The 13,997-nt window shown below is 38.2% G+C and overlaps 1 pseudogene; it reads left to right on the top strand.

Annotated features, from left to right (window-relative positions):
* LOC149235565 (uncharacterized) overlaps positions 1–13,017 on the top strand; it is a 78,504-nt pseudogene extending 65,487 nt beyond the window's left edge.
* Positions 13,018–13,997: the final 980 nt, after the last annotated feature.

Genomic DNA, 13,997 nt, shown 5'->3' with positions numbered 1-13,997 from the left:
GCTGAATTGGTTTTTTATCAGGAAGCATAGGAATGGTATGCTGGATAATAGATGTATCGTATGTCTTTAAGTCATCATATTTCCAAGCAAAAACCTGTTTGTTCTTTCTCAACAATTTAATAAATGCTCCCTTTTCATTCTGAGATAGTCTTGTTCCTAAATTGATGTTTTGAGGAGATTCGTTGGTTCCTAGATTTATCAATTCAAACCTAAGGGTAGAACTTTGAAGCTTTGTGTTGATTACAGGTTTAAACCTGTCTTTGATATCGTAAAGATCTTCTAATTTTACCACTGGTTTGGGGATCGAATTTTCTTTGGGCACTCCTTTCATCTGGGAATCATGATCATCTTCCTCAATAACTTGCTTATCATAAGAATTCTCAGAAGTTAAAAACTGCAAAATATCATCGTCATGATTAAATACTCTCCAATTAGTGACATTGTCGGGAATTGAAGGTCTGAAAAGTAATTCTACGGAAAATCTATCAAGGCTGTAGTCTTCAGAAGGTAGAAGCTTTGAAGCTACATTGGCTAGCAAATCTGCGGCTGCATTTTGAGATCGAGGTATAGAAGAAATGTTGAATGCAAGAAAGTGTGAGGTAAGCTCCTGAACGAGCGATTGGTAATGTTTAAGGTGAGTCGAAAGGCAATGAATTGCATTTCTAACCTATTTGACAATGATCTCCGAATCGCCGAATACCTTTAGATATTGTACCTTCAAGCCGATTGCTTTATATAATCCTTGGATTAAAGCCTCATATTCGGTTGTATTATTAGTGCACTCAAACTCTAACCTACAAGACAACATTGTCTTTTCTCCTTGCGGACTAACCAATATACATCCAGCTCCTGAACCTTCAGGGGACTTAGAGCCATCAAAATACAGAGACCAAAATAAAGGAATATTAACAAAAGTATCTACATTTTCCTCAGCATCATTAAAACATCTGGACCTATCAGTTTGTGAAAAAATTTCTATTTGAGATGTAAAATGATTGACTGAAAAAGGAGATGGTTGGGCAACAAAGTTGCCAAAGAATGATTCTGCCAAATAATTCCCCAAAATGTTATTATTGAATGCGACAGGCTGGTTTTCTTGCTCGAATTCAGTAACTGTGTGGGTCATATGTTTCTCACGATCGATCCTTATCTGATTTGGCTTTCCCTTGTAGGGAAGCCACATGTGTGACCAATCTGTAGAGATATACCCATGCAATTTTTCGGACCAATCTCTGCTCAATATTAAACCATAAAATTCGGGTATGTCAGCGATTAAGATGTCAATTCTCTGGACAATTCTGGGGTCGGCTGACAACCTGATGGTTACAGAATTAATTTCTCCCACCACCTACACTTTAGTTCTATCCAACTGTACAATATGAATTGCAGATTTCTGGGGTTCAATGTTCAGCTTAGAGCAAACTGAAGCTGGCATTATATTAGATGAGGCCCCTGAATCTATTAAACAGTTGTGTAGGTTTCTATTATAAATCTCATAAGTAAGCAGGAAGGGTGGAGTGTGAGAATTTGATTTATCTCCGATCAAGACTGAATCGGTAATTTCAACCATGCCTGCAGGAGGCTGGCCTGAATCGTTGGCAGCTCTTGCACTGGGAAGGGGAATAGAGGGAACAACATTTAACTCTTTAAGAAGTAGCTTTTGCTGATGCTTCAGTTTACTGAGTTCAAACATGGTTATATTTGCCTTGGTTTTCTTCATATCATCAACAATGTTATATTCCATGGAATCAGATACTACTAGAGTCTTGGATGCTGAAGGAGAACTAGAAGTTGAAGGCTGATTTGAAGGAACTACCACAGGTGACTTCTTTAGGGGAACTTTTTCTTTTGCTGTAGTAGCGCCTGCGCTCCTCTTCTTTGAAGTTGCCTGGGGGAGTTCAGAAGCAATTTTACTTCTAGTAGTAACCGGGAAGGCTTCTTCTTCATTCTCAGTATCAGAGTTTGGGAGTATAAAATCCCACATTCCGTGACATTCAGCCACTTCTTCATCATCATCGGTCTGTGGAGGTGTTTCCTCTTCCTCTTCTTCTTGGTCTGAATCAGCGTTAGATATAACATTAGGTGGCTTTGATTCGGATTTCTTAAAAGTCCTAAATGGTCTTTTGCTTGAAGTTTCGGCCACTTTCTTTTTAATCTCAACCATTTCATTAGACAATGTTTTAAGGACCTTCTGTAAACCTTCCATGTCATATGGGTCCTTGGGGGTTTTCTTCTTGGGATCTTCTTTAAACGAGACTTTTTTAGCTTTTCTATCTTCTAGAGCAGCTTTCTTTTCAAGAGCATTGATGCGCTTTTCAACTGCAAGTGCTTCTTTCATATTTTCAGCTAAGGTAGGTTTGCCAGGCCTGTCCACAAAGATAGCTATGTTGGCGGGTAGGGCAGTGATGTACCATTCGCTTCAGATTTGCTCACTTGGTTTAGAAGCGGTAGGGATTTTATTCAGTAGTTTATTAAATCTGGCATTAAATTCTTTTATTGGTTCCCTGTGCTCTATTCTCAAATTGGAGAGGTCATTTATTAAAGTTGCTAGGGACCGGTCGTCTCCATACTTGGTGAGAAACTGCTCTTGGCATGTAACCCAACTGGTAATCGAACCAGAGGGTAAGGAAAAATACCAGGATCCTGCTGATCCTTGTAAAGTATAAGGGAACAGTCTTACTACGACATCTTGCTCTGTCACTCCTTTTAGATTAACTGCTAACATGAAGTTGTTGATGTGTTCTTCGGCTTGGGTTCCATTATCTGGATTAAATTTAGGCAACCATTTTTCGGGAGCATCTGGTAGATCATGTAATGGTCCAGGCATGTTGACAGCACCCGGTCTAGTCCATGGATCTGCCATTATGCTAGCGACAGTGGTTGTCACTACTGTCGGGGTTCCAGATGTTTGGTGAGGTATTGAAGAGTGAATAGGTTGGGATATTGAGGCTCCTGTTCCCTGATGAACAACAACTTGTAATGGAGGGGTGGGTGGTTGACTTTGCAGATGAGGAGATGAAATGGATGATATGGAAGAAAAATCCCCACTGTCAGATCCTTCAGTGTTTTTCTTTGGCTTTTTCCTTTTGGGTAAAGGAAACTCAGTAGGTTCAATACCAAGTTTTTCGCTCTGAAGTCTGGTAAGAGGATGAGTGAGGTTGAACTGCGAAGTCGCACTGCTTTCTGATATCTCAGATTTCTGTGGTGAGATCGAGAAGCTCTGAAGTTTATGGATTAGAGACTGAACTTCAGGAGATTCAAGACTTAGTTATTCTGGGATATGATGGGATTGAGCAGTGGTGATAGATTCCTCTTCTTCTTGGTTATAGGCTGGCAAACCAGTATGTAATTAAGAAGAACGAGGAGATTTGGAGGGAGAATTACTCTTAGAATGACTTACCGATTTGGGTCGGCTTGCCATTCACAGTTGGCCCTCCTTTTAGCGCCAATTTTGTTGAGGCCTCGAAAATCGCTACCACAACAAAGGGGATACCACCCGGTCCGGACCTTAATGCAGCTCCTTTTCCGTTTGGAATAGTGGTTCCGACTGGGGATAATGGGACCAGTTTCCCAAGAAGTATAAGTGAATGGGATGGATGAATGACTTATGAGATAAGATGGTAATGAGCGGACAGCTAAACTATAAACAAAATGTAATAACTATAATCGGATCCCGGGACTTATTACTAGGCAAAGCGTAGCGTTTGATGATCTGTGCTTTAAGGCAGGCATATAAATGACTCTAACACTTTAAGCATAGACGTTTGAACCATTTAAACATTGCTCTGCATAATTAGTTATGCAGAGCGATTAGAGCGAATTACTACGCTTAATCATTCATATCATTGATACATGCATGAGTGAAAGAGATAACAAATCAACACAAACATTCAATAGTGAAGCGAAATGACGATTCGCTGTTATATCGCATACATGCATTCAACAATAGCAAAGATAATAACACAGCAATTCATATAATCAGAAAGAACACAGATACAGATAATAGTACCATGTAAGCTGATCGATCAATCCAGTACATCAATCACTATGTCGCAGTCCTTCCTTCCAATCGGAAAGCATTCCAAACAACAGACAGTCGTGCGCAATTGTATAAAACAGCCTTCTAATCAAAATTCAGAACCATTAGTCGAGTTTCACAAAAAGAATATAGACTGAAGCACAATAGTGCAAACTTCAGCCTTTAAGTCTTATTACAAAATTTTACGACCCTTTCCAAAACAATGAAAGGGTCTATAAATACTATACTAATCTAAAGATCTAAACAACTGAAAAGCTATTAAATTGGCATCAATAAATGTTTTTTCCATTTTCCTGGCGATCTGGCAGTTGGCGGAAATGCTTCATTCGGTGGGTTCTTTTCCTTTACTCCTTAGCTCACATATCGCCAGCATTGGCTCTACTTCTGGTGGAGTGTTGAGACGCGAAGTCAGCTGAGCATCATAAGTAGCATCTTGAATGTCGGGGATGAGGCATCTGAGGGCATCCGTTAAACACTTGAGAGCGGATCTTTGAGTATGTGGCTTGACTAGAAAGAGCCAATATGCGTCAGAGGTTAAAGTATTTACTCCAGTAATTAACTTCCTCTGTTCCTCTAAGCCAGGATAACTTGCTTGTTCGAGCATATCTGCTGGTGTTATACTTCCAGGAGTGCACTTAGAGATCATATTTGCCAGATAAAGTGTATCATTGACTAGGTCAGTCATGTTGCTGGTAATTATTTTACACCTGGAAGCCGCCCTTTCTGCCTTCATTACCTGAGTATTCCATTCAGTGAAGAGTATGTCCTTATACGTTTCATGGATTCGGGACAAATTCGCCGCTTTCCCTTCTGGAGTGTCTTGCCACTCAACATATTCGGATATGGCATCTTCGGCCTGATCTAGCTCATTTCTGGCCCTGTCTATTTGCTTACACACTGTTGTCGATATTTCGCATAATGACTTCGCCTTAGCAAGTTGTTGACATAGAAGTCTGATCTGAGACAGTAATGCGCTATTTATTTGAGTTGCCTCTGCTCTGAAATTTTTTACGTTCTGTGTGCTCTTGATGCCTTCGAGCTGTGCTGATAGTTGAGCTATTCGCTCATCTTTCGATTGCATCATCAGCTCATTTGATGCTTTCAACTGTGACAATGCTTCTGACAATTCTTTTGCCTTCTGCGCTTCACTTTGGTTTATCCTCTGTCTTTCAATTTGCAGTTGCTGGGTTAACAAATTGTTTTCCTGCTGTTGAGCCAGCAACTGCTCTTCCACCTGTGCTGCTTTATTTTTCGCTTCAATCACCTCTGCCTGCAATGCATATATTTCATGATCTTTAGTCTTCAACAGAAGACTTACCTCCGATGCTTTGTCGATGGTTGCTGCAGAATAAGCTCCTGCGAATTGAGATAGTTTAGTTAGATCATCGGAGGGATCTAAATCCTCCTTCCAGACCATATTGCCCGTGACTGTTTGCTCAGGCAAGATAGAAGGTTGATCAAGCCTTCATCTTTTCTTAGAGCGCTTAATAACGGCTCTATGCTTTGGGCTGTAGAAAATATCCAGGGGAGGAATTTCTTCCACCTGGAGAACAATTTGATCGGAAGGGTCCTTATTGATGATCTCAACATCCTGTGAAATGGGTGGGCCGCTGGTTCCTCCTAGAACCTGAGAAGAAGTGATATCGGGCGCATCGCTTGTTTTAGAGGAGCCTGTGTCTTTGGAGCCTTCCTTACCACTGATAATGGAATCGAATTGATTCCATTGTTTAATCAATTCAGGATCAATGGAAGATTTCTTATGGGCTTTGCTCCGTTCTTTCTCTTGTTCTAACTTCTGCTGTTCTTCAAGTGATTTTCGCTGCTGCTCCTCTTGCGTTTTCTGCTGCTGCTCCTCCAATTCCTTTTTCTGCCTATCTGCTAGTTCTTTCTTTAATCTCTCTTCTTCCTTCTTCTTCCTCTGCTCTTCTTCCCTCTGTGCCTTTTGCTGCCTTTCTATCTGCTCCTTTTTCTGCCTCTCTGCTTGCTCTTTTTTCTGCTTCTCAGCCTGCAGCTTTTTCTGTCTTTCCTCCTGTTGTTTATCATGTTCTTTAGTTGTAACAGGAGGTGAATGTATCTGTTGCCGACCAGGCTCACTTGAGGAAGACGCTGGGGTTGTGGATAATAACTCTAGGGGCAGAGTTTGCAACCTCTGCTCCCTAAGTTTATTAAACTCAGTCAACGCCTCATCGTTGTATTTCATTATGGCAAGTTGTTTGACTTGGCTTATTGTCTCGGCACCTACGAACAAGTCATCAAATATATCCTCTTGATGATCAACTTTTGTTAATTTTGCTTGTTCTAGGGCAATGTAGGCAGTCTTCTTTGGATCATAGAGTCTGCTTGGGAGAGTGGCCAGGGATAAAGCTTGGATTTTTGCCGCTTCTTTTTCTGCGTGCTTGTAATTAAGCAGAGTAAAAACCCCAATTCTTAAAGGAAAAGAGGGCCAACCTTTCTTCTTCTCTTCTTTGAGAGTTTGTGTGACACTGTCGGCCATAATCTGGTAGCAGATTTCCCGGGCTAACAGCTTGTCTGGGATATACAAAGGGAGGACATGTGGCCTAGCCTTACTCCCAAAAACTCTGATATAGGAGAAATACTCTTCCCCAAACCAACTCGCTACGGCAGGTAAGTCAAAGGAGGCTTCATAAGAAATTCTGGAAATGGGTCTGTCAAAAATAGAATAGTAAATGGGCGCCATGAAACCATTACAAATTTGGTACAAGTTGTCCTTGTAAGAGGACTTCCACAATTTCTGATGGTATAAATGAATGGGTGTTGGATCCTGGGTGGTCCATCTCCAACCGAGGACAGGAAACTCAGAATTAAGACACAGGGTATCCATAATGTAAGCAGAATAATAGAATGGAGGGATTTTCCTTTCGGAGACTATAGTTTTGTTTCTGAATTCACGAACATCTACGACCAATTTATCAGAAAGAATAGTGGCCCAGTCCATGATTATAGAATTGATAGCCGCTTCCATTAGGGGAACCATGTCAATATTGATATTAACAGAGTCCTGTAATCCCCACAATCTACACATCATAATCCCCGCATAGCAATAGGGAGAAGCCAAAGAAACATTGGAGTACTTACCCGAACTTTCATGCTTGTGCTTGGCTGGGTTCTGCCTCCAATCTCGGAGGGGTTCGGATGGTGATTCATTTTCTTTTGCGAATTTCTCCACGAAGGTTCTGTTGTAGACTAGCTCCGGTTCAGGCAGATGATACATTCGCCTCAGGTCATTAGGCTTGAATGACCCGAAAATCCTTCCGTCCCTTGTATGGAAAGTTCTATCAGTGATGGGGATTTCTTCGATTGCCCAGCGCACCACGTCTGTGTAAGGGAGAACCTGCTCTCTGGCCGCTATTCTGTGTAAAAAGGAGTCGGCCAAGTCTTTGAGCGTTGCATCAGACTTCCTTAATACATCTACACTAGCCGTTCTCACTGTCACTTTTGGTTGCTCGGCCTCCAACAGATTATATGTGCCTTGCCATGTGGTTCTATGAAGACCAGCGCACGTAGCGTCCGAGATTAAGCCTTTCTTTGAAATTGGAGCAGCTTGACCTGCAACAGATGTTGTAGTAGAACCAGAACTCCTCTTATTTTTCTTCCCCATCATGTTCAGGCTTTCTTCAACAAACGAACTCTACACAAGTGTGAGAGAAATCGTAACACGAGGAATAATGAAGAGAAAGCATAATTGGAAAGGTATATATCACTTGAAGCGTGGCGCTATTAATCTTCAAAAAGTGGCTGCGGATCCAATCACTGGTAAGAGATTGCATATGCATTAATGGTGATTTTAAGGCTTGCTACCCATTAAATGACCTTTACGCTGGTATTCAGTTGAATGACCACCCAACGCGTGCAACAGATATGATATGCCTTAGACGCAAGTATTCGTTAATCGAAGGGGCAAGGTTATTAAATACGCATGCATTACCTTATCCCTGCATTTAACAGCATTTTGAAATCTGCGCCTTATCAACCGGATTTAAATATAACTTTAAAGCTTAAAACAATCACTTTTTGAAAATGCCGATTACCGATGAACAATGTCGCATCGCATGGGGGGAGAGTGTTACATTATTGTTTGAAAGTAGCCCTGGCGAACGCTGATTGCGATATCGCATTGGACTAGCATATGAACCCATTACCAGATGCAATTTAAGTAATTTGCCGAACTCCGATAGCGAATTCGCATCGCATCGGGGAAAGAGCTGGGCGCCTTATAAAAATGCATGGGATACCGCCGACGGCCGATAGCGATATCACATCGGGTCGGGGTTTATAACTTAACGCGTTTTCTCATAAGAGGCAGTGCCGATAGCCGATCGCCGATATAGCGTCGCATCGGGGTGTGAGATATGTGCTCTTTTTGTGTATGCCATGAATACCGCCGATTGCCGATAACGATATCGCATCGGCAAAGGCCAAAGTGCCGTTTAAGTGCGTCTCTCTTGTCATTGCGATATGCGATCTTGCGATCGCTTTATCGCAATAACAAAAGATTGTTTTATTTTGGTAACATTGTTATTCGAAAAAGGCTTCATTTTACATACTTATTTGATTATCATGGCTTTTTCGAACAAATTCATTAATACCAATTAATTTCTAAAAGGGACCCATTTCATACGTTGATTATTTGTAAATACAGATGATATGAAATGGGGGGTTGTTGTAGGACACAACAGGAACCTAGAAGTTATGAAATTTTCTGTTTTCTTACCAAGTTTTGACTCAGAAGAGGATAATCAGATGTTAATGGAAGAAGTATTGAAGGAGGAACTTCAGTAAGTTCTAGCAGCTTTTCAAAAAGATAAAATCCTTGGGCCTGATGGATGGATGGTAGAGTTATTTATGGGCTTCTATGAGTTGGTTGAAGAAGATATTAACATTAAAATTTAAAGGGATTGAATTAGTATATTTGGTACTTTTGAAATTCTTATGATCATCAATCTTAGGTTTGGTTTGTATTTTTTTTTGGTTTTGGTTGTTATTTTGATTCTTTACAGTCACTGCAAAAACCAAGTGCAACATTTAATTTGTCTTTGATCACGTTTAATATGATACAAAATTAAAGAGTATGGATATGTGGCATTCAACCAATTTCTTTCAGTTTATATCATTTATCTAATTCTTCCACAAATGATATGTGGAAGAGGTTGGGTTATTTATGCCATTTTGTATTCAGAATTATGAAACAAGGGTGTTTTGTTCCAATTCTTATTCTCTTTGTACATATTGTAATACTTGCAACATTAAGTTAGTCTTTCATCATGTTCAATAAGATCACAAATTCAATAGTATGGATATGTGGCCTTCAAACATTTTCTTTCAATTTATATCATTTATCTAATTCTTCCACATCATTTATGTGGAAGAGGTTGGGTTATTTATGTCATTTTGTATTCAGAATTGTGAAATGAGGATGTTATGTTCCAATTTTTATTCTCTATATACATATAGTAATTGCTCACTATGTTCTAGTTCCTTGGTACCTTAAACCTAAATCATTATTCAAAGTAAATCTTCAAAGCTTTGAACACACTTGTGAAATAACTGGGTGTTTATTTTATGTCCTACAGTTAAGACTTAAATATAATGAGCCCTATTTTCTAATATCGTTTCTCATTTCAAGGAACATAATCTGCAACAAAATAGAAAATTTAGAGAAGGATCATTTTCCTAGCATTTCTCATTATCTTCCAGTTGTTTTTTTTAAGGGTTTAGGGGTTCGGGGAGAATGATAAGAATGGAAGAGAACAAATTTGTGCAGTGTGGGAATAGAAAATAGAGAAAATACAAAAGCTGAACTTATTGCAACTTCTTGTACAAAATTGTTTCAAATATTATAGCCTTCATAATTAAAAAAGAATTATCACAGATGCCATTTCTCGAGAGCAGTTTGGCTTTCTTGGAGATAAGAAACTTTATGAAGAAATTGGTGTTGCCCAAGAAGGGCTTAGACAAGAAAATCTAAAAAATGCAAGGTAGTAGTTTTAAAACTTGACCTCTTCAAGGACAATGATCAAGTTCTATCACACAGGGACATGTATCCTACTTTTCCATGAGGTCAACATGTAAATTAGTTGAAACACAACATGTATTCTACATGCCTATGAGAAATTTCTATATAGCCTCAACTTTTCAAGTTATTGAAATAATTTTTCTAAGCAGATTCAAACTGTAGAATCCTCTGTTTTTTTTTTTATAAACAGAAGATATTATTTTAATAAATTTTGACTGTCTTTCATAAAATCAAAATGAATCCTCTACTTTTTCTAAAAATAAAATGATATTTTTTAAACAACTGCTTTTGACTTTACTTTTTATGAAACCAGAATGATAGGCCTATGCTGGTGTAATCTTTCATATTTCAAATGATAAAAGACTAAATCAGTTATAAGTTCTTCATACATTTCTGAGCCAACCCTGCTACGTTTTGAAATCTAGCATATCATTATTTTCTCTTTCAATCAATCATTCAACATCTTCCTTTTTTAGTCATTTTTTGTCTCTACTCTTTCTCTTGGTAGCTGAGGGATTAAGTAGATCTATAAGAGAATCCAAGAGATCAAATGGTTTAAACAGAATTAAAATAGGGACCTCTTTTACCATGAATCATATTTTATTTGTGAACAATGTCATGTTGTTTATAAATGGATTTGTTTGGAAAGCAAGTAAACTGAGAGAGATTTTGGACAGTTGTTGTTTGGGTTCAGAGATGGAAATAAACTTCCAAATCAACCATTTGTTTTAATGGTTTGAATGAAGAAGAAGAACATAGGGGCCTTCTCTATTTCCATATATGTTATTTATTTTCAATGTGGGGTCAAATACATGGGTTTAAAACTTGAAGCCCAATGACTACAAGAAAAAATATTGGGGATGGTTATTGGCAAAGTTGGAAGCTCAAATTTCACATTGGAGTAACAAATAACAATCACTTGGAGAACAATTGACATTGGTCAAATCAGTATTAAATTCATCCCAATATTTTGTCAAGCTCCCTAAATTCAACCTACATTGTGACCTAATTCCAAAGAAAGATGGGACATAATCCTTTGCAAAATTCATACTCATTTCTTTGTGCAACTGCTTGTACAAAATTGTTTCAAATATGCTAGCCTCAAGAATTAAAAAGGATTATCACAAATGCCATTTCTTGAGAGAAGTTTGGCTTTCTTGGAGATAGGAAACTTTATGAAGCAATTGATGCTGCCCAAGAAGGGCTTGACACAAGAAAATCTAAAAAGCGCAAGGGGGCAGTTTTAAGACTTGACCTCTTTAAGGACCATGCTCAAGTTCTATCACATAGGGCCACATATCATACTTTTCCATGAGGTCAACATGTAAATTAGTTGAAACACGACATGTCTTCTACATGCCTATCAGAAATTTCCGTATAGCCTCAACTTTTCAAGTTATTGAAATAATTTTCTAAGTAGATTCAAAACTGTAGAATCCTCTATTTTTTTTTAAAACATAACATACTATTTCAATAAATTTTGACTGTATTTCATAAAATCAAAATGAATCCTTTGCTTTTTCTAAAAGCAAAATGATATTTTTTGAGCAACCTCTTTTGACTCCATTTTTTTTTAAACCAAAATGATAGGCCTATGATGGTGTAGTCATTCATATTTCAAATCATGAAGTACTAAATCAGTTATAAGTCCTTCATACATTTCTAAGCCAAAGCTCCTACGTTTTGAAATCCAGTGTATCATTTTTTCCTCTTTCGATCAATCATTCAAAATCTTCCTTTTTTAGTCATTGTCTCTACTCTTTCTCTTGGTAGATAAGGGCTCTCCTACATTTAATTTAAGAAATTCAAGAAAGTTTTCAAGCACTGCACTACCAAATGCGATAAGCAAAGTAATACAGGGTTGTCTTTAGATGAAGGAAATAGTTTCAGTGAGGTCAATGATATTAACTTAGAGGGAGATGACGTCGATAGTGCATGCCACACCTACCATCCTAGTAAGTTTTGGAAGACTTCGTTCTTCCTTTCTATAAAACAACAGTTGAATAAATATGGATTTTATTGCTATCTCATAATTACTATCTCAAATCAATCTCTGCAAGATTTTTTGACAACATGAAATATTTGTTTGTGTTAGATTTAAGTGAATATTGAACATTTATTAAGAAACTACCTAAATCATTGAGTGGTCTGAGGTACCTCCAATTTCTGGGTTTTGATGGCACCCGTGTAGAAAGACTACATTCAAGGATTGATAAACATAAATGTATGCTATATTTGAGTTTAAGCTCAAATAGAATTAATTTTCATTCGGGGATATTGATGCTCATCGACCTACAGACTGAAAGGTGTGAGTTTCACTGTTGGAAATGTGGCCAGTGTCAATGTCCTACAATTGAGGGATCTCAAAGGATTGACCCTTATCCAACACCTATAAATAGAATTTCAAACATATGGTAGTGGCGACCATCGAGTGGAGGACGAGGGCACTTTTAGGGGCATGAAAAAGATGTGGACCCTGTATTTTCATTATTCTAATGGATATAGTCCTTGTGGTGGGATTTATCTTCCAACCAACATGGAAGCCATGGAACACCTTGAAATAATTCATCTTTGTAACTATGTGGTTCCTAAATGGATTTTTCAGCTTCAGAATCTCGTGGCGCTAAAATTAGGAGTGCTGAGAAATAGTTACAATGCAAATTTAAGAGGGTTAGAAAAGATTCTTAATCTGAAAATGTTACACTTGAAGTGGAATTATAACATGGAGTTCATTGCATTTCCAAATGAGTTTGGGGAAGCAGGGGCATTTCCCAAATTAGAAGAGCTGCTCATAGAATTTTTTTGGAGTTTGAAAAGAATTCCCTCATTCCACGAGGATGCAATGCCGAAATTGAAGTGCTTGATAATTAGGAATCATCGGTTGTTGGAAAATATGTCAGAAGGCTTAATGAAGATGAATAATATTAAGGTGAAACAAAGATGATTACAGTGAAGGAGGAGCCTTGAAGCACATGGAAGCCACATGCAGTGCTATGGACAATACTTACAGAAAAATAGAGAAGCTCACTGAAGAGCTTTCCTTACATGTCCATGACTGTCTTCGCATGTGCTACATCTTCTTTTGTACTTGGAAAAGATTTATCTTGCATGGTGCATGATTTTCCTTACATGAAACTTGATTTTTCCTTGCACTACGATGAATTTTCTCACATGTTTAGTGACTGTCCTTACATGGGTTGGAAACTTCACTCTCTTTTGAACCTGAAGGTTTAGACTTCCACTGGGAGATTGGCTTTCCTTTGCAGTATTATTTTGAAGCTAGACTCCCTCTGAGCCTACACAACCTCCATCGCTCACTCTTCTTTCCCGTCCCAGAAAGTTATGCTATTGATCTTGTTTCCATTTAAAGTATCTCTAAAGCCATGTTGAATTTTCCTTGTACCATAGATCTAGTTTATGTCTAGACTAGAGCATAGACACACTGAAGGTACTCAACTAAAAGCACTTGGCACAACAAAAATGTAACATAAATGAAACAATAAAGTGCACATATTTATATGTCCCAAATCTTGACCTTTATTTGTCCATTAATAAAATAACCATTAGGGCTCCTGTACCAGGTATCACAACCCTTTAGATCTCTAATACAACTAGTATTAGAGATATATTCCATCATATCTACAATCTACCCAAAAGATCAAATGCATACCTGAGTTATTGCCTTAAGTTCAAGGTCATTAGATTGTTTCTTTCCTTGGAAACCAATCCTTTTGCAACCATGATACAACTTCTCAATCTGCTAGATCTGTTTCTTCATATCATAAATCTGACTTTCTTCTTACATATCTGATCCTCCAACATTTGGATCTTACTTTCTTCTTACAAATCCGACCTTCCAACGATCAAATCCAACTTTCTTCTTATAGATCTTACCTTCCAACACTAAGATATAACTTTATTCTT

Source organism: Pinus tabuliformis, chromosome 8 (assembly GCF_031772625.1).
Source record: "Pinus tabuliformis cultivar Carrire ecotype Pingquan chromosome 8, CPIR1, whole genome shotgun sequence".
NCBI classification, from domain to species: Eukaryota; Viridiplantae; Streptophyta; class Pinopsida; order Pinales; family Pinaceae; genus Pinus; species Pinus tabuliformis.
The sequence above is the reverse complement of the archived record's forward strand: the minus strand, read 5'-3'. Positions and strand labels throughout refer to the sequence as shown.